This window comes from Notolepis coatsorum, assembly GCF_963971535.1.
Source record: "Notolepis coatsorum genome assembly, chromosome: 1".
Taxonomy (NCBI): Eukaryota; Metazoa; Chordata; class Actinopteri; order Aulopiformes; family Paralepididae; genus Notolepis; species Notolepis coatsorum.
Genome location: NC_140165.1, coordinates 150,172,230 through 150,191,951, shown reverse-complemented (window position 1 = coordinate 150,191,951; position 19,722 = coordinate 150,172,230). Strand labels below are relative to the sequence as shown.

General features: G+C 42.5%; 1 protein-coding gene across 1 annotated transcript in view; it reads left to right on the top strand.

The window, feature by feature from the left end:
* The first annotated feature begins 405 nt into the window (after window positions 1–405).
* The window catches only part of zbtb34 (zinc finger and BTB domain containing 34), a 61,561-nt gene continuing 42,244 nt past the window's right edge, over window positions 406–19,722 (top strand). Inside the window, exon 1 of the mRNA XM_084317756.1 lies at window positions 406–474. The gene's annotated coding sequence lies outside the window, so the exon portion shown is untranslated. The remainder of the gene's footprint in view (window positions 475–19,722) is intronic.

Sequence of the window (19,722 nt, the reverse complement as noted above, 5' to 3'; positions counted from 1 at the left end):
CAACATCTGGATCAACTCTACATTTCAATCATAAAGGGACGTCGGTTTAAATGTAATGAAAAGTATCCCCCCCATCTCATCGCGTGATGTTGTATCGAAGACGTGTCAATTAATTAGCCGAATGCATACAGTACACCGGGTGGTGACACCAACCAAATTAGTTCAGTTACTTTTTGTTGAGCTCAGATTGTTAGATTTAAACTAAATGTACGTGTCATTGTCATTGACATGCACACGTCTACTCTTCCCCAGCGCCATAACAAGAACATAATGTCTGTACAAAAACCAGGGAGGGGCTGCTGCAAAACAGACAGAAGAATGAATGCAAAGAGAACCAAAAGAACACTTCCTGTTATGAAAAAATTGCAGCAGCAGTAACTCTGACACATCTGGACTGGAGAGAGAGCGGGGGGAGGCCTGACTGTAGTACGAGAACTACTGGGGGAATGGACCGCGTCTGATCTGCAAGCAACGGTGAGTTCGACACAGTTCAACAGTGACTTGAGCTGATAAACGCGATGCCGTTACTCTGTCCGCTCGTATTTGCATTTGTTGTCAATAAAAAGGAAAATATTGCTCGCGATCGTAAGCTAACGTTAGCTCGCTAGCTCATGTTAGCCACTGCTAGCTGGTCGGCTAGCTGCTGCTAAGTGCTAAGCGTTAGCTCGCTGAGTTACCTGGCTAACGTGGAATGACTGCTATGCATGTCGCTAGTAGTAGCATTGCTTATGACAATTGCCATTTTGCCACAGTAGCTAACGTCACGTTGACTATGTTAAGCGCCCGCCCTATAGTCCTAACAACACATTAAACTGATCAAGTTAACAGGCCATTGTATCATTTAGGGTTAGATAATGCGTCAGCTGGGCAGACAAGAGATAGATACAACAACTCGGACCGAAAGTTTAGCCATTTTTCGCACCGTCTGCTTGATGCTAGGCAGAGGTAGCGAGCTGTGTCGCGTTCTGTGTCGGTTGTTCGGCCTTGACAGCGGGTAAAGTTGATGTCACGTTAAAAATGACACATCTGATTTGGTAGAAACAAGCAGCCACATGCTGGACGTGATGACTAGCTGCAGATCGAGCCAACCCCAAAGCGCTGGCGTTATGACTGTACACTTTTGGAAACAGCACCCGTTTGCAAGTGAATGTACATTTATAAGACAATAACTATGTTTAACTTGCTAACATTGTACGTATATCACCGTGCACGATACAACTATCGTGGCATAACCAGCTGGTAACGGCTCATATAGCAGAGACCCAATTATCTATCTGTGTGTTGGAGCCTAGTACTAGTAGAGATATTATGGGATATCCCTCCCTACATGGGATCACACTGTCAATGTGACATATTCGAACTGCATAAGGATTCTTCCAGCGATTCTGTTGATAGCTGACATAAGCCAAGTGATAAAAAAAAACCATTTCCATTAATATGGGTTCATGGTGTAAACACAGATGGCTCACAGGGTGTAGTGACAGGATGGGGCAAAAGTGCAGGGCTATGGCAGGTTATTCAGTGCACATGAGTTCACCCAGGGTTGTGTTCAACATTTATGTGACATACCCTACCTTGACTGACTGTGTTGGAAATCTGCAGCCTCCAATGTTACCGGCGTACAGGATCAGATAGGATAGAGTTCTCCTTGGCAATTGCATTTGGAGCCAGGCACGTCCCACTCAGAATATTTTCACCACAAGGCTTGTCAGAACAGCAGGGACTCGGGAGCCAAACCAATTAAGCCTTTTGCATGAGTAGGCATTATGGCTTTGCACCCGTTAAACCCTGGATTTTATAGTCCTGGTTCTCTTCTGGATAAGCTGTAAAATTGTATTGGTGTAAGCCACTTTCTGTCATCAATGTTGATTGAGCAATAACACAGCTTAGTTTAAAGGAGCACAAGGCATGTCTGCTGAAAACAGGGGTCTTGTATGAGTCCGATCTTAATGTTCTTGTACTACTAAATTGTGATCATTTTTGCTTTGAGGTCTTTATGGTGGTGTATTGTAGACAAGGAAAAACCATATGACTTAAGATTAATCCTGGCTTTATCTTGACTTGGCTAAGCTTAGGCTATTGAGAAGGATTTCCCCCCTGCCCAACGTGTTTCAAGCTACAGGGAAGTATTTTTATCAATAGCAGTTATTAGGCCATGCAGCTATTTTTGACAGCCATTTTAATTAGGACTCAAGGCCTAGGCCTACTTGTAGTTTTGCACTGCAGTGTTGTTTAAAAGGCACATAGATATGCTATTGGTTCTCAAAGACGTTATGCATGAAATACTAGTACCAAAGATAACAGAGATAACTGAATGTTGTAAAGATCTGGGATTGTGTGTTTTCATATTGGAATTTAAGCCTAAAAGCGGGAATTGTGACAATCCACTATTGCTTCTTTGGGTAATAAGAAGCAATAATATGACAATATTAAAGCCATCAAGTAACTTTATGTTCATCTGTTCTCAGCTTCACCTCAGTCAGTATTACTAAAGATTACACTAAGGCCATTGATAATGAAAGTAAATATCAAGAGTCAAGACCAAATTCAGAAATAGAATACTTATTGGGGCTGAAACGATTCCCTGAAACTAACTTGAAAGTAACTTGATTACTAAAAAGCTATTTAAAATGCAAATTCTTTGCATTGATTGAGGCTTTGTTTAAGCCATATAACTATCTACAGCGAACTGTGTTTTGCACATATGATTATTACTGTGGCACAACACACTTACATTGTCACTGGAGGGGGGCTGAAGAGACAGGCCAGAGAACTACAGAAAGTGTCGAAAGATAATGTATAATAAAAAAAATTAAGCAAAACAAAAACTTGCTTTCCTACTTCCTCACCAGCTCTGGAAAAATAAGCAGCTAAGCTTTTTCTCACCAGTTCTTTCTTCACTCTGAGAGGGACACAGAGGCTGGACACACTCTCCATCGTGTTCAATGATGACGCTTGCTCCAGGGATGGTGGGGGGGGGTTCATCAATGCTGCTGCTGGTGCCACTTCTCGTGGGCGTTGAGTCCAATCCTTGAGTCGCACACTCGTCCGCAGATGAAGCCAGATACCAGGGGGGATGCCAACCGCCCACTGGTGTGGTTGTGTGCGCCTCTCAGATCTTCGGTCTTGGTTCGTTTGGTGTATTTGGGAAACTGCAGTAGCACAAGTTACTTGCCAGGCTGATCTGTCGAGTGCCAGAGTTTCAAGCTGAGTGGTGTTGATGTTTGCTCACTTTAGGAGGTCCCTGGTATAGTCATTAAAGCGTCTCTTTTGGCCTCCAGCAGCCCGCTTTGCTCCTCTCAGTTGGCCATAGAGGACTTGGCGGGGCAGGCGGTGGTCAGGCATACGAATGGTGTGCCCTATCCAGCAAAGATGTTTTTTGGCCACAGCTGCGGCCATACAGATTGAGTTGGTGTTGTTGAGGATGTCTGTGTGGGGGACTCGATCTTCCCAGGACAGGCCGAGGATCCTCTGTAGGCAGCGGATGTGGAAGGCCTCCAGGTTGGTGATGTGCCAGCGGTATGGGGTCCAGGATTCTGCTCCATAGAGCAGAGTGGAGAGACATACTGCGTTGTAAATGGCAACCTTGGTGCCGACCTTCAGGTTTCGGTTTTCGAAAACCCTGCTGGGTGCGTAGGAATAGACGCTCTGTTAGCATAGCTTAGCTTCATCACTGGAAGTGAGGCAGGACAGTAGCCTTACAGTGCCTTACAGTGTATTGCAAGGTCTGACATTGACCAAACTTGATATGCATGACCTTGGTGGGCTCTAGGTCAACTCCTGAAAAGGGGGTCAATGTCAGACTTTGCAATCAAAAGTTAGGGGGCTAATAACCCTTGCCATAATTTCAGTGCGCCCCCTAACTTTTGATTGCAAGGTCTGACATTGACCCCCTTTTCAGGAGTTGACCTAGAGCCCACCAAGGTCATGCATATCAAATTTGGTCAAGTACATGTCCAAATTTCATAAAGATCTGTTCAGAAATGACAAATGAGTGATTAGGAGTGATTTTGGTAAACTGTGTACAAAAGAAAATGCAGTTTTCTCATAGACTTCAATTCATTCTGCATTTTTTCTCTTCCTGTTTTCGCTTGTGACTTTTCACCTAGATCCCTGATTCGTACATCCCCAGGTGGGGTATCACTGGAAAGACACACTCATTGGCTACAACTAGGGATGCCCCGATCGATTGGCCAGCGATCGGTATTGGCCGATATTCAGTATAAATATGAGATTGGTGAATTCCGATATTTCGCCGATTGCGAAAACCGATCGATGACACACGCGAAAAACATGATCCAGTTCTCACTCGCTGTCTTCTCTTGCACACAGCTGCTGCTGCAGTGCACGCCTTGCCCCTCCCCCTCACAGACCCGTCATGTCAACAAATGCTCCGGCAACAGTTGAGTGAATGAGCTCCTCTTTCAACATAACTGAAGCATTAAACAAAATGGCCCAGTCAACTATTCACTTTAGTTTAATACATGAGGCGTTATCTAGCTGGCTAGCTACTGATAGCTCCTGATATCAATGTCTGATATCATCATTTTGTCATTCGTTTTCGCAGTTGTTGGCTAGCGTTGGCTAACTAGCTATTGTTGATTCGTGGGCTAACGTTAGCTACCTAGCTAACGTTACTGTTTGAACAAAATGACCCAGTAAACTATTCACTTTAGTTTAATACATGAGGCGTTGTCTAACGTTATCTAGCTGGCTAGCAGTAGCTACAGATAGCTCCTGATATCAATGTCTTATAACATCATTGACATTCGTTTTTGCAGCTATTGGCTAATTAGCTATCGTGCTTCATAGCTGTAACTGAACGCCAATGATAGCCTTATGTGATCTTATAAGTTTCAGTTCATAGGAAAATACTTTGTCTATAATGGTCAGAAGTAAATTAACACTTTGATCGCCGGGGTTAAATTCATAATTTACCATCCCTCGCCAGCCCTATTTAACATGGAGAAGTTCCCCTTCTTTGCAGGGCTATAACTTTTTAAATTGTATTGCTAAATTGACATTACCATGGCCCATTCAAAGTCCTATATCTATTGTTCAGGGTGTAGGAACGTTATACTTTTTCATTCACATATTCATACTAAAATATGGTCTAAAGTATAAGTATGTTTTTATCGTTTTCTGCAGCTTTCTCCAGAACTTGATTTATAGCTCCAAATGCATTATATTGATGATCAAATACAGTTTGGTAGGAATCTGTGCGAGATAAAAAATGTCAACTGCACGTACTTCTAGAAGTTACTACGTATGATCTGATGTTGACCGGATGGGTGGGGGGTCGTTTATAATTCCGTGGGCAATGTTATATCATTCATCTAGTGTGGGTGATATGATCATTAGAGCAGTTAGTATAGAAGACATTAAAAAATAACGCTGAAACTCACCGTAGCTTCCTCTCGCCGTTGGGAGATGAGCGTGGAACAGAATTTTTTCTATTATGGGATGTAGAAATACCCGATCCATTTCCAGGTTGTATAATAGTATATACGTCCAAATCATGTTGTTTATCAAGTTATTGGCAACGGATCGATATCCATTGTGTCGAGCTCGAGTCCCGGGACCTATAGCGAGTGATCGGACCAAATTGAAATGAGCACCAGCTTCCACTTCCCTGTTTCTTCCCTGGGCGATCCGCCGATCAGCCACCAGATGGCGCTCTTGAACCGTTAAGAGAGTTGACAGGGGCTCACCAGTACATATAATGTCTCCGGGGGAGAAATATGATTTCGATCACAGATTTTTGAAATATTGATATCAAAGACGCTGTCCAGCGTCATCGGCAGAATAAGCATGGCGGGGAATGACGTGTTCCAGCGTCTTCGGCGATTAAAGTGTTGACTTAGATACTGTTATGCTTAACACTAGAGCCATATGAAATCCATTTGATTTATTTCTAAATACCATTAAATATTTTTCCAAATTCAGTTTTTTTCATTTTAATATTTCAGAATTATGTATTTTGCTTTGTATGCTTATTTTACCATCAGAAATAGTGTCTAATAAGTGGGAATGAATAAATGTCCACAATTTAATAAGATATAACAGTCCATTTAATGTTTTTAAGTGCTGCAACTCAGAAATAGTTCAATTTCTTGCCAGTGGGTCTTGGACTTCCTGATGGGCTGACCCCAGGTGGTGAGAGCAGGCAACTGCACCTCCTCATCCATCACCCTCAACATAGGGGCCCCCCAGGGCTGTGTTCTGAGTCCCCTCCTCTACTCCCTGTACACACACGACTGTGTGGCTCAGCGGAGTAGCAACACAATCATCAAATTTACTGACGACCCAGTGGTGGTTAGGGTTGGGCACCGAAAACCGGTTCTAATAGGAACCGGTTCCTAACTTCCGGTTCTGGAACCGGAAGTAACATATTTGAATTTCGATTCTAAATTTCGATTTTTTTTTTAACTTTTTTAACTTTTTTTTAACTTTTTTTTTTTACTTTGTTAATTAATACCCTAGTTACAGTACAGCAACCAAATTAAACTGTATCAAGTCAACTGAAAATGTGAATAGTATGATTATCTTTTTGAAAAAAAAAATAAAATAAAAAATCTCCTTCGAAATAAGCTGTGACCTGTTTTGACCTGCACCTCAAAGAATCGGAATCGAGAATCGTTTAGAACAGGAATCGATATGGAGAATCGGAATCGGAACCGGAATCGTTCAAATCCAAACGATGCCCAACCCTATTTGGTGGGCCTGATCTCTGCAAACGACGAGAGGGCCTACCTGGATGAGGTCAAGGTCCTGGCGGGATGGTGCCAGGAAAACAGCCTCTCCCTGAACGTCAGCAAAACAAAGGAGATGATTGTGGACTTCAGGAGGTCGGGGGTCAAGGACTACAGCCCCCTCAGCATCGACGGGGCACCGGTTGAGAGAGTGAACAGCTTTAAGTACCTCGGAGCCTACATATCCGAGGACTTGACATGGACCACACACATTGACAGTGTTGTGAAGAAGGCACGACAACGCCTCTACTTCCTCAGGCGCCTAAGGAAGTTCCAAGTCAGTCAGAAGATCCTTAAGAACTTCTACTCATGTACAATAGAGAGCATCCTGACTGGCAACATCACCTCCTGGTTTGGGATTAGCACTGCACAAGACCGAAGCAGACTACAAAGAGTGACGCGTTCAGCCGAACGCACAATTGGAGGGGGGCTCCCCACCCTCCAGAACATTTACAACAAGCGGTGCAGGGGCAAGGCTAAGAGAATCATTAAGGACTCCAGTCACCCGAACAACTGCCTCTTTGAACTGCTGCGGTCAGGCAAGCGATACCGGAGTCTCAAGGCGAGCACAGAAAGACTCAGAAGAAGCTTCTATCCCCAGGCCATCAGGCTGCTCAACGAACAATGAACACTACACAACAACCATCAAACGCACATAGCACACACATCCACACGCACACACTCACTTTAAACAAACACACTGTAGCACCCACTCCCCACACTTTATAGCACACACTCACTTTAAACAAACACACTGTAGCACCCACTCCCCACACTTTATATTTATTGATAAAGGATTGCACTACAACTCGTACACCTTACTGTAAATTGTACCTAAATTGTACCTCATCCCATTTCTGCTTTGCACTATATAGTATTGTATATTAGTACACTGCATAGTATTGTATATTATATGGTAACTCAGTTACGTCTATTCTGCATCGAACATTGTACATATGTCTATACTGAACACTGTGACCTCATTTTCTACTTCTAATTTACATGCTATACTATGTTATTTGATACTTATCTTGTCTAGCACAGTCTCTGGAGCGTAACAGTAAGAAGCATTTTGTATAAAAGTATTCTGTACTTCTGTATGACAACTAGGGATGGGTACCTTTCACATTTGAACCGGTACCGGTACCTGTGAATCGATACCGGTACCCAACGGTACCTTTTTTCGGTACTTTAGTCTCAAGACATTTTATTTACCTAACTCAGTCGTATAAAAAAAAATTCCAAACTTCAAATAACTACAATTTCGACAGTTTTCGGCTTGTCATTGCTCCGACTGCTTTGTTGTTGAATCAAGTCAAATCCTAGGTAAGCATATATTGTGCGTGTGAACGTTGACATGAAAAGAAAAAAAGTTAAAATTTTAATTTATTTTTTTTGGTTTCTCACTTGATTCGATACTCGGTAGTACCGACGTGTTTCGGTTCGGTACCTCAAAAGTACCGAATTCGGTACCCATCCCTAATGACAACTATTAAAGAAACTTGAAACTTGAAACTTGATTTTACACAATATATTTCAAATAATATTGTGACAAAATAAAAATACACATTTCAAGTGTAAACAAACAATAGATACAGCTAGCTACTACTGACATTATCACAATGTAAGTAGCCTAGCTATATCTATTCTATTGTGATGAAATATACTAATGCATAATTTAGGCACCTTTAGTTTAGTTTATAAAAGACAGTGTGTACTGACAATCATTTGCATTAAACAAATAGATGGGTGCACCAGATTTAGCAAGAAGCTATAATTTCTAGTCCTGTGTACTTTATGTACTGCAACATTACATAGCTATTTTATCACAATAGTGTCAGTGATTAGCCTCGCCCTCTAGCTGTATCTATTGTGATCACCAGGGATCATCATTAGAGAGCTGGTGTGTATGGGGCTGCGGCACTGCAGATATACCCTACTCTGTTTTGAAGCACAGTGTTTTTCCGTGTTCATGACATGGCTTTTGGAGAGTGAACTTCGCATGTGTTTTGCGAGTCCAGTCCACGGCATGTTGACAGAATTTGCAAAACACCTTATCGCCGGTCATATACAAGTCATTAGGATACTGCGCTGCTCTGAATTTAGGGCTTAGTGTGGAATTTCTTCCGATGTTAATGTTAACACACCGAAGCAGCTAGACGCTTGGAAATTGCTGCGTGTTGTGTGTAACACGCTGTAGCGTCCCCGATCATGTTCGCGTTGCACCAAACGTTCCATGTTCTCCCGAACATGGAATTTCAGTCCAGATTAGGGCAAATTCTGCAATATTCCACATTTACAGTTGATTCCGTTTTTATTGCTCAATTCCGCGATTCCGTGAACGTGGATTTCATATGGCTCTACTTAACACCCAGTACCAGCGTTTCCGTTAGCCGGTAATTACCGGTATTTGTCCGGCAAAATCTCTTGAAGTCCGACATATTTAATTTCTCCGGTCTTAATGTCCGGTGAAAATAATTCCCTGAGTCTAAGCACAATTTGATTATTTGAATTGTATTAAAATAGGCTAAAATTAAATAGCCTATGCGATGAACGAAACGATCATTACATTTGTTTCCTCGTTGCTTCTAATAATGACAACGACGTTGTCAGCGAGAGCTTTAAAAACGTAGGTCTCGGTTCGCTTCATCGGACCAAACGCGAACCAAATATAGGAAGTGATTATTATTACCACTGCTCGCAGCACTCACTGCAAAACAAGCACACTGCATCTAATCTCTCTATCTATATCTATCTCTCTATCTATCTATCTATCTATCTATCTATCTATCTATCTATCTATCTATCTATCTATGTCTGTGCATCTTGGGAAGAAGGAAGAAAAAACGCGGCTTATTATTATTACCGAGGCGCGCGGCTTATTATATTATTAAAACGGCTACTTGTGGGCACTCATAAAAACACCGTGGTCTACAAGTTGTTTAGCGAGAGGATGGTGGTAATAATGTGCTTCAATAGAACAATGGATCAATGCCATTAGGGATGTCCCGATCCGATCACGTGATCGGAATCGGCGTCGATCACGTGCTTTTCAGAGGATCGGGGATCGGGAAAAAATAATAATAAAAATCGGCAGTCAAAAAAAGAAAAATTTTATTCAACAAACATGACCATGTCCACGTCTTAAACTCATACGGAGGCCTTAGTTTTGGTTTTAAATTACATATAATATATCATCATTAATGTATTTATTGTCACACAGAGCAGAATAATTATCCACAACAAACACATTCCCCTTTAATTTTCACCGTTGCAACAAACATTCCCTTTAATTTAGACGCTACACGCTACACGCGACCACATTGAATTGATCACAACAACAACACGTCGCTCCCGAAACACGGTTAATATCCACTGACTTGAGCAGCTAGACTTAATGTCAGAGGTTTGGAACTAAGCATTTTAAAATATAAAGTCAAGCCAGTTGCAATGTTTGCAAGGAGGAGATTCCGCGTGGAGGAAAAACTCATGAAGCAGCAGGCTGGAGGCGAAGTTTTGAGACTATCGTCGCCGTTTCAGACCAGAATGGACCATTACGTAAGTCGAACACTGAATGTATACTAATGTGCAAACATATATTGAAACTTTTAATATTTCTCATATGAAGCAGAAGCACATTTCTCAGGGTGAATGTAATAACAAAAGCCTCCGCTCTCGCGCCCCGGACTATTATACTAGGCAACTATTATACTGGGCTTGTCTCGCTCTGCCAGTTTCTGACAAAAATGCGTCAAAATTGATTACTAATGTGAAAGATCGGATCGGAAACGATCGGATCGATAGATATTTAAAATCACATGCTCGGGATCGGATCGGAAGCAAAAAAAGGCGATCGGGACATCCCTAAATGCCATGTCAAAACTCGGCTCCGCTGATCTGGGCTCCGCAGTACACACACAGACACACACACACGCGCGCGCGCACACACAGGATCGCAGCCACACACACATTTCCACTGTCCAATAGACAAGCGCCCTTTTCGACCGCGTGACATTGAGGTGGAGAGAGTAGTCACGCAAACCACGATAATGTTGCCGTGTCTCTGCTTTCTCAGTTCTTCGCTTGATATAATTAATACAAATGTCCAATATAACGGAATTCGTTAGCTCATAAAAATGTGATTATAACAGACTGCTGTTTAGTGTCGGACCGACTGCCACATACGCGGTCTATTTTATTTCAAGTCAGCAGCAGCACGGAGTATCGAGGGACTTATTTTATTTGGAATATATTAATGACTGTATACGCAAAAGTAGCCTAGTTTTAAGTAATAATATTATAAATCTACATGCCTTGAGGATGACATGAGCCTGCCTATCAATTGTTTTAAAGCTCAATAAACTATGACCGGAATTAATCTCATTTGTCCGGTAGTTGAAATCTTGCAGGTCACGGAGACCGGCAACAATTTTTTCTAACGGAAACCCTGCCCAGTACTATTCACTTTACTTAATTTCTAAGATTAGATTAGATCATTTAGACCGGACTTTGAGAATGCCTGTGTTAGACCTGTCCTACAGTATAATACTGCCAGCTGCTATAAGAAAACCAAAAACGATCGGTATCGGTATCGGCAGTGTATCGGCTGATATGACTCATAGACGATCGGTGATCGATATCGGTGGCAAAAAACGTGATCGGGCAACCCTACAACCCTGTCCAATCATTTTCGAGATCGCCAAATGATTGACGGAACTAGAGCCCCAAGAGTCGGGAGTGGTATTTGCGCAATACCGTGTACTTTGCGCAAGCCTCAAATATCGGCATGTAACTCGAGAACCGCTGAGCGGATTTTGTCACCTGAAAGGGCTACCGACAGGCAATAAATGGGGCTTTAATTCGATATATATATATATTGTATTACAAAATATGCACACCCGAGCCACTAGTGGTCGCCAAATCGTCCTCCACATGTGGGCCTTGCAGCTTAAAGTGGAAATGAAGCAGTGAGCAATGTGATCCTAGTTTGTTTGTTGTGTACCTTGTGTAAGACAGGGTTCTATAATCAAATGTGAAATCTATCTTATTTGTCTGAAAAATCAAATATAATATCCCTGTTTTCAACATGGGTGCCGCCATTTTGTTGCTGACGTCATGGCTGACGTCATGGAGCTTGTTTGGTGTATACACTGCTGGTTAGTTGCCTATAGTGAATGGGTCAGTCGGTAAATAAAATGTTGCCTACAAAACAACGGGACCGCGGTGGTTCTGTTTGTATTGCTCCTGGCTGTTCAAACTAATTTTACCATGTGAGAGAGAGGAAAGTTGGTTAATTTCCACAAACTACCAGTGAAAAAAACAGTGTTGTTGGCATGTTGGCTCAGGCTGGCTGCACTCAGGCGGCGTGATCAGCCTGTTGGACAGGGAATGAAGATCCCCAGAGAACACTTCATTGCCTCGGATTATGTTGTTGGGGGTGGAAGGTTTGTCCAGAAGACCACTAATCAGCTGAAGCCTGATGCGGTTCCCTCGGTCTTCGACAGACAGACCGGCGTTAGCTCTCGGGAGCGATCGCTAGCTAGTTGGCACCAGCCGGGGACCGGCGTTAGCTCTCGGGAGCGATCGCTAGCTAGTTAGCACCAGCCGGGGACCGGCGTTAGCAACCGGGAGCGTCGCGGAGCATTCAGCCTGCTGGCTACCTAGATCCACTTCAACCAGCCGAGCGTCGGGAGCTCCAGCAGCTTGTCGATGTGCTAATAGCCTGGAGCCAGCTACCGTTAGCTTGCAGAGGCTCCAGCACACCGACAAGCTGTGTAGCCAGCTACCGTTAGCTTGCAGAGGCTATTAGCACACCGACAAGCTGTGTAGCCAGCAGGCTGAATGCTCCGTGACGCTCCCGGTTGCTAACGCCGGTCCCCGGCTGGTGCTAACTAGCTAGCGATCGCTCCCGGTTGCTAACGCCGGTCCCCGGCTGGTGCTAACTAGCTAGCGATCGCTCCCGAGAGCTAACGCCGGTCCCCGGCTGGTGCCAACTAGCTAGCGATCGCTCCCGAGAGCTAACGCCGGTCTGTCTGTCGAAGACCGAGGGAACCGCATCAGGCTTCAGCTGATTAGTGGTCTTCTGGACAAACCTTCCACCCCCAACAACATAATCCGAGGCAATGAAGTGTTCTCTGGGGATCTTCATTCCCTGTCCAACAGGCTGATCACGCCGCCTGAGTGCAGCCAGCCTGAGCCAACATGCCAACAACACTGTTTTTTTCACTGGTAGTTTGTGGAAATTAACCAACTTTCCTCTCTCTCACATGGTAAAATTAGTTTGAACAGCCAGGAGCAATACAAACAGAACCACCGCGGTCCCGTTGTTTTGTAGGCAACATTTTATTTACTGACTGACCCATTCACTATAGGCAACTAACCAGCAGTGTATACACCAAACAAGCTCCATGACGTCAGCAACAAAATGGCCGCGCCCATAATGCTAAATGCTTCAGAAATGCACACAACAAATCGTTTTTTCTTAGAAACGGCTTATTTTTATAACGTGATTTCTTCTGTGGCTTATCTAAATACTAATGTGATGCTATGAATATGTATTTATCGCACTGCTTCATTTCCACTTTAACACTTTGACTGCCAGGGGGCGTCTTTAGACGTCTTTGCTGGCGATGCTAAAGTTGCCGGGGGACGCTTTACGTCGTCTTTATATCAATATTTCAAAAATCTGCGATCTGATCCATAATGTCCCTCCGCTGGCCTGAGACACAAGTGTGATCTCCTCTCAATCCTCTAGCGGTTCAAGACCGCCATCTGGTGGCCGATCGGCAGATCGAAACCGGATGTCAACCTTTAACCCGGTAGGACTCACTCCATATGGGGTCCGGGCACTCGCTAATGTTAGAGAGACTCCGTCTTCACACAGTGAACATCGATCGCTGCAAATAACTCGAAAAAACAACATGATTTGGACGTATATATTATTATACAACCTGGAAATGGACCGACTATTTCAACATCCCATAATGGAAAACTGTCTACCCCACGCTGATCGCCCAACGGCCCGCGGAGACTGGGGTGAGTTTTAGCGTGTAATATTACCGTGTTCGACACTAACTGCTATGATGAACATTTGACCCACATTAGATGATTGGTATAACGCTGCCCACGGAATTATAAACGCCCCCTCGCCCATCCGGTCAACATCAGATGACGTGTAGTAACTTCTAGAAGTACGTCTAGTTGGAATTTTTTATATCGCCCCGATTGCCATCAAACTGTATTTCATCATCAATATAATGCATTTGGGGCTATATATCACGTTCTGGAGAAAGCTGCAGAAAGAGATGAAAACATACTTATACATTAGACCATACTTTACTATGAATATGTGAATGAAAAAGTTTAACGTTGCTACACAATGAACAATACATATAGGACTTTGAATGGGCCCTAATAATGGCAATGTAGCAATAGAATTTAAAAAGTTATAGCCCTGCAAAGAAGGGGACTTTCTCCATAGACAAATAGCGCTGGCAATCTATGGTATATCATTAATTTAACCTTAGGCAACCAAAGTGTTAAGTAATGTCTATTACTGAACAAAATGTTCACTTGGTATGACTAATAAGCCTTTTCCTTTTCCAATGACTTAAACAATTCATTATGATGTGATTCATATTTTGATTTATAATAAACACAAGACACTTTTGCCCTAATGATAAGGATATGCGCTCAATGAAGAAATCAAATCCCATTGTTAAAAGTAAGTATAACATGCCTATAAATAATTATTCTATGAAACTACACACTACAAATGTATTAGATGGCCCACAATGGCCCCCAAACAGCATTGCCAACTTCAACAGACCCATGCCCGTTCTGCGAGCTCCAGGTATTGACAATGCTACCCTACCACATGGCCACTAATGGCCACCACAACCCAACCAGGGTTACCTCCCTTTACTTGTGTTTCAAGTTAGGCCCACGGCACCTCAGGAAGGCTCGACAGTTAGCTCCAGCGTGCTAGAACCACTCCCTTCCATACTAGCTCTCACTGTCCATGATACCCACATGCAGAACAGTTCCTTGTGTTATCCTATCCTTGTGTTGAAAACAGAACTACTCCTGATAACAATATCGCACATGAAACACAACAACAGAAAAGTAAAGGAATACTCTTACCCATTGTTTACTTTGGCCCCCAGTTGACATTATTTCTCCTCAACCAAGTGCTAACTATTCTCCATTCTCTATTCAGGAGGGCTATAGTCTGAAACTGGCTTAAAACTGAGGACTCTTTCTCCTTGGGAATTAGGATTCCCCCTGCTCTACACCAAGCTCTTGGTATAACCTTTTTATCCCATACTACTCTCAATAACCTCCACAAGAATCTAAGTACATCTGACTGTCACACTGTTATAAACCCGGTAAGGGACTCCATGCCCTGGGGCTGAATAAGCCTTTGCACGCCTTACTACAGCTTCCACTTCCTTCCATCTTGGTGGCCTAACATCCATTGTATACTCTACATCTCCTAACAGTGGTATATCTGGAGGAAGGCCCGTTTCTCTATTCTTTCCTGTATCTGACTAAGTCTTTAAAAAATATTCTTCTACCTCTTGCTTTGAAGCTTTGAGTTGCCCTCCCTTTCCTTGGATGAACATTCCTTTAACAAACTTAAATGGATCCCTATAAAATGCTGTCCTGACTTGCTCCGTCTTCTTTCTCTTCTTCCTAAGTTGTTCTGCCCACCTGAGTACTAGTCAGCGTTTCCGTTAGAACATATTCGTGCCGGTCTGGGTGTCCTGCAAGATTTCTATCCCCGGACATATTCGAGAAATTCCGGTCAGCCTGGTTTTCCTTTTTACCGGCTGAATGCCACCATCGGCGCCAATGTTAACGTTAATATCGCCTAATCTATGTTTTAAATTATGGCTATGTGTCTAATCTGCCCATCGCATTATCAAAGACTATTTTCCAGTCAGTGCTGTCAAGGCTGTTTATCGCGTCGTTTCCGTTTCAGAGCATTTAGAAAAGCCCCCGTTTTCAGATAAAAAACAGCTCATTCTGGAGCATTCTATGAAAATCGTCTTTTAGTGGAATATTCCACAACGTTGATATTCGCCTGCCTTTTTATGAATCGTTTTCAAGTAAACGCTAGATGATCAATATTATACGTGCACGCAAGCACATTACGGCCGCGCGCGGATAATCGCCCCGTTGATTTCCTCTCGGACTTTTACAGTGAAACCGAAAGAAGACATTTCACAAAACAGCTTATAACTTCATCAAACTTATTCTGATTATCCTAACACTGATAACATAGAGTCCTTACCTGACATCAGATGGTATCCAACTGGTATATTCCAATTCCTGATCACCATTCGAAAAAATCGATACGTGTATGGATCCAACGCGATACTGTAGAACTCCATGATCAGCGGGGATCTGAGGTTCCAGAATGAACTGTGGTAACCCTGGCTGGATCAGTGAACTGGAAAATGTGGATATAATGTCGCACCTCAGCCAGGAGAATTAAACGTTCCACTCGGGCCTGAACGCTCGACATTTCTGTTTCTGTTTTCTTTCACCACGGCATCAGCGGTCTCTGTGACTTCAAGTTCAGAAGACTCATCTTCGTTGTCATTATTATTAGACCTGCTTGTGCTTGGTTTCATGAAATATTTGTTAAGCTCTGCTTAGCTTGTTTTGGCCATCTCTCTCTCTCGCTCGTATACCTGTTTGTCGTTATGGTGGCCAGACAGGCTCAAAAAAAGAAAGAAAAAAAGATTCACATCCGAGCGGCGCCATCCGCGCTTTATCAGAGTGAAGCAACATGTAATGATTGTTTCGTTCATCGCATAGGCTATTTAATTTTAGCCTATTTTAATACAATTCAAATAATAAAATTGTGCTTAGAGAAATTATTTTCACCGGACATTATGACCGGAGAGATTTAAATATTCGGACTTCAACATATTTTGCCGGTCAAATACCGGTAATTACCGGCTAACGGAAACGCTGGTACTAGTACTACTAACCGACTTAGTTATTCCTGAAAAACATTAATTCCCTCTCTCTCATCCACTGTAGCTTTTCTCCACTGCTTTCTCCACTGTCTCCTCTCCTTCACATTTCTCTCTGGCGTCTGAACTTAGCTGGCTGCAATCTCCCCACCCTCTTTCTATCTATGATTCCAAATATTTTAGCGCCCTACTCAGGGCTCTACACTAACCTTTTTCACTAGGGGCACAGGTACTCCTAAATGAAAAAAGTTAGGAGCACACAAATAAATTTAGGAGCACCCAAAAATATTTAGGAGCACAGTGAAAATATTTCAAGTAAAAGTTTTTTTTTTTTTTCAAAAATAAATGTATATTTGTACTGTGCGTGCATGTGTGTAAATTAGCTCTTGCTACAACCCTGCATGTTTACATTTTGTATTTTGTACTTGATGTTCATTAACATGTGATGTCCCTATCAAATAAACTATCAAATCAAACTACTGCTACAAAAGTAACAGTCACTTAACTTTAGCTTTTACCCCTTTTATGCATACAATGCCTATGTTTTGGCTGTGTTGCTCTTCTAGAGAAATAATCCTTTCAGGGTTGCCTATTGAAATACTGTACACCTCCAGTACAGAAACATTGTTTATGAGTTTGTGTGTCAGGTAGACCATTGATTGACAGTCGAGTCTGCCAATTACGTCACACCGCTTGCACTCCGGCCGTCCGGCGCTGCAGCTGGACCCTATTGCCCACCTCTGCTGTTCATAACGCTAGCCAAGTTAGCTGTACGCACATACACAGTGGGCCAGTTACTTTGGTGTAGGGGTGTAACAATGCATCGATCCTAAGGGGAAAATTCAACTGCATCGATTTGAAAATGTTAGAATCGATTATCGCAATTTGAATGTGTACACAGTGTTATGTTGTTATCATGTCCGTTACAGTCAACACAATGGCATACGCTACTGCATCAACGTTATGATTAACACTTTGATCGCCATGGTTAAATTCATAATTTACCATCCCTAGCCAGCTCTATTTGTCTATGGAGAAGTTCCCCTTCTTTGCAGGTCTATAACTTTTTTAATTCTATTGCTAAATTGACATTATTATGGCCCATTCAATGTCCTATATCCATTGTTCAGGGTGTAGCAACGTTATACTTTTTCATTCACATATTCATACTAAAATATGGTCTAAAGTATAAGTATGTTTTTATCGTTTTCTGCAGCTTTCTCCAGAACTTGATTTAGTGTGGGTCATATGGTCATCAGAGCAGTTTATATGGAACACGTTAGAAAATAACGCTAGATCTTACCGTATCTCCCTCGCGCCGTTGGACGATCAGCTTGGAGTAGACAGTTTTCAATTATGGGATGTTGATATAGATGAACCATTTCCAGGTTGTATAATACTATATACGTCCAAATAATGTTGTTTATTGAGTTAGGGCGAGCGATTGATTATCCAGTGTGTTGAGATGGAGTCCGGCTAACGATCGCAAGTGCCCGGACGAAATATGGATGAGCACTTCCTGTTTGGCGCGTCACGTCCTGTTGGCCGATCTGCCGATCGGCCACCAGATGGCGCTCTTGAACCGTTAGACAGTTGAGTGGAGCTCACCAGTACATCTCATGTCTCCGGAGGAGAAATATGATTTCGATCACAGATTTTTGAAATATTGATATCAAAGACGAGTTACGGCGTCTTCGGCAGAATGAGCATGGCGAGCAAAGACGAGTTACGGCGTTCCCGGCGATTAAAGTGTTAACAAAGCAAGGCATTCGTTTTGTTGCATTAACGTTATATTACTATTGCTATCGCTAAATCTAGGTGTTCTAAAATATATTGCTATTGGTAAGACTAGAAGTTACATGTCTCGGGAAACTCGCATATCGCAATGGTGGCGTTTCAGGAAGTAAACAAGCCAAATGAGAGCTTCCGATTGGTCATTTGCTTTATTTCTCATGAAACCAGTCACGTCACTCTACTGTGATTGGACCGTTGGCTTGAGTGCAATGTGGGACTTGTAGTTTTTTAACGATTCTCGCAGCGGATGAAAAAAAAGACGAGAGGCTGTAATCTGTACTCGCACAGCGTGCGCGTAATAGATTTTTACGGTTCGCACACACATATTTTTAGGGGCATATGCGAGCAATTTGATATGTGGTGCGAAATTTGCGAACAATGAAAAATTTACTTTTTATTTTATAGATTTTCCACAAATAAGGGAAGGACTCTAATAGAGCTGCATAGTTCAGGGTTTTATTTCAAAGTAGGTCTACAGATTCCAGTGTTTTTTTCTCCTTTTCTGTGTTTTATTTCAAAGTAGGTCTACACATGGTATTCTTTTTTCAAAGTGGACTAATTTCTATTTTATAAATGTTCCACAAATAAGGGAAAGACTCAAATATACCTTAATAGTTCCGGGTTTTATTTCAAAGTCGGTCTACAGACACCAGTGTTTTGTCTCTTCTGTGTTTTATTTAAAAATAGGTCTACACAGCCAGTATTTTTTCTCTTCATAAGAGTTTGAGGTTTTCCTTTGTTATAACAGGTAAAAACAGCAATTAAAAAGTCAAACATTTTCTTTTTGTTGCTTTATAATCCCATTAATGCAACAAACTGTGTGCTATAAGTATAAAGTATAATACATCGCAAATTACTTTGGGTATGCAATTGTCAGGCGTTTTATGCTAAATGTGGGGTATGCTTGGGGATATATAAAACGTTATACACTGTGTTATCTTCATTTTAAGGGTAAATAGGTTGTGCGGCTCCCTGAGCATTTTATTTTGTGGGACGGGGGAAAAGTGGCTCTTTTGATAGTAAAGGTTGCTGACCCCTGCCCTAGGCTCCCTCTACCAAGCACTTCTTCTTTCCCTGTATTCTGAGGCCTTTTACTGTGGACAGATGGACAGATCTGGAGTGTCTTCCCCTCTACTACCATATCCCTGCCTTCCACTGATGCATTCATCCTACTCATAGTGCTGTTCTCT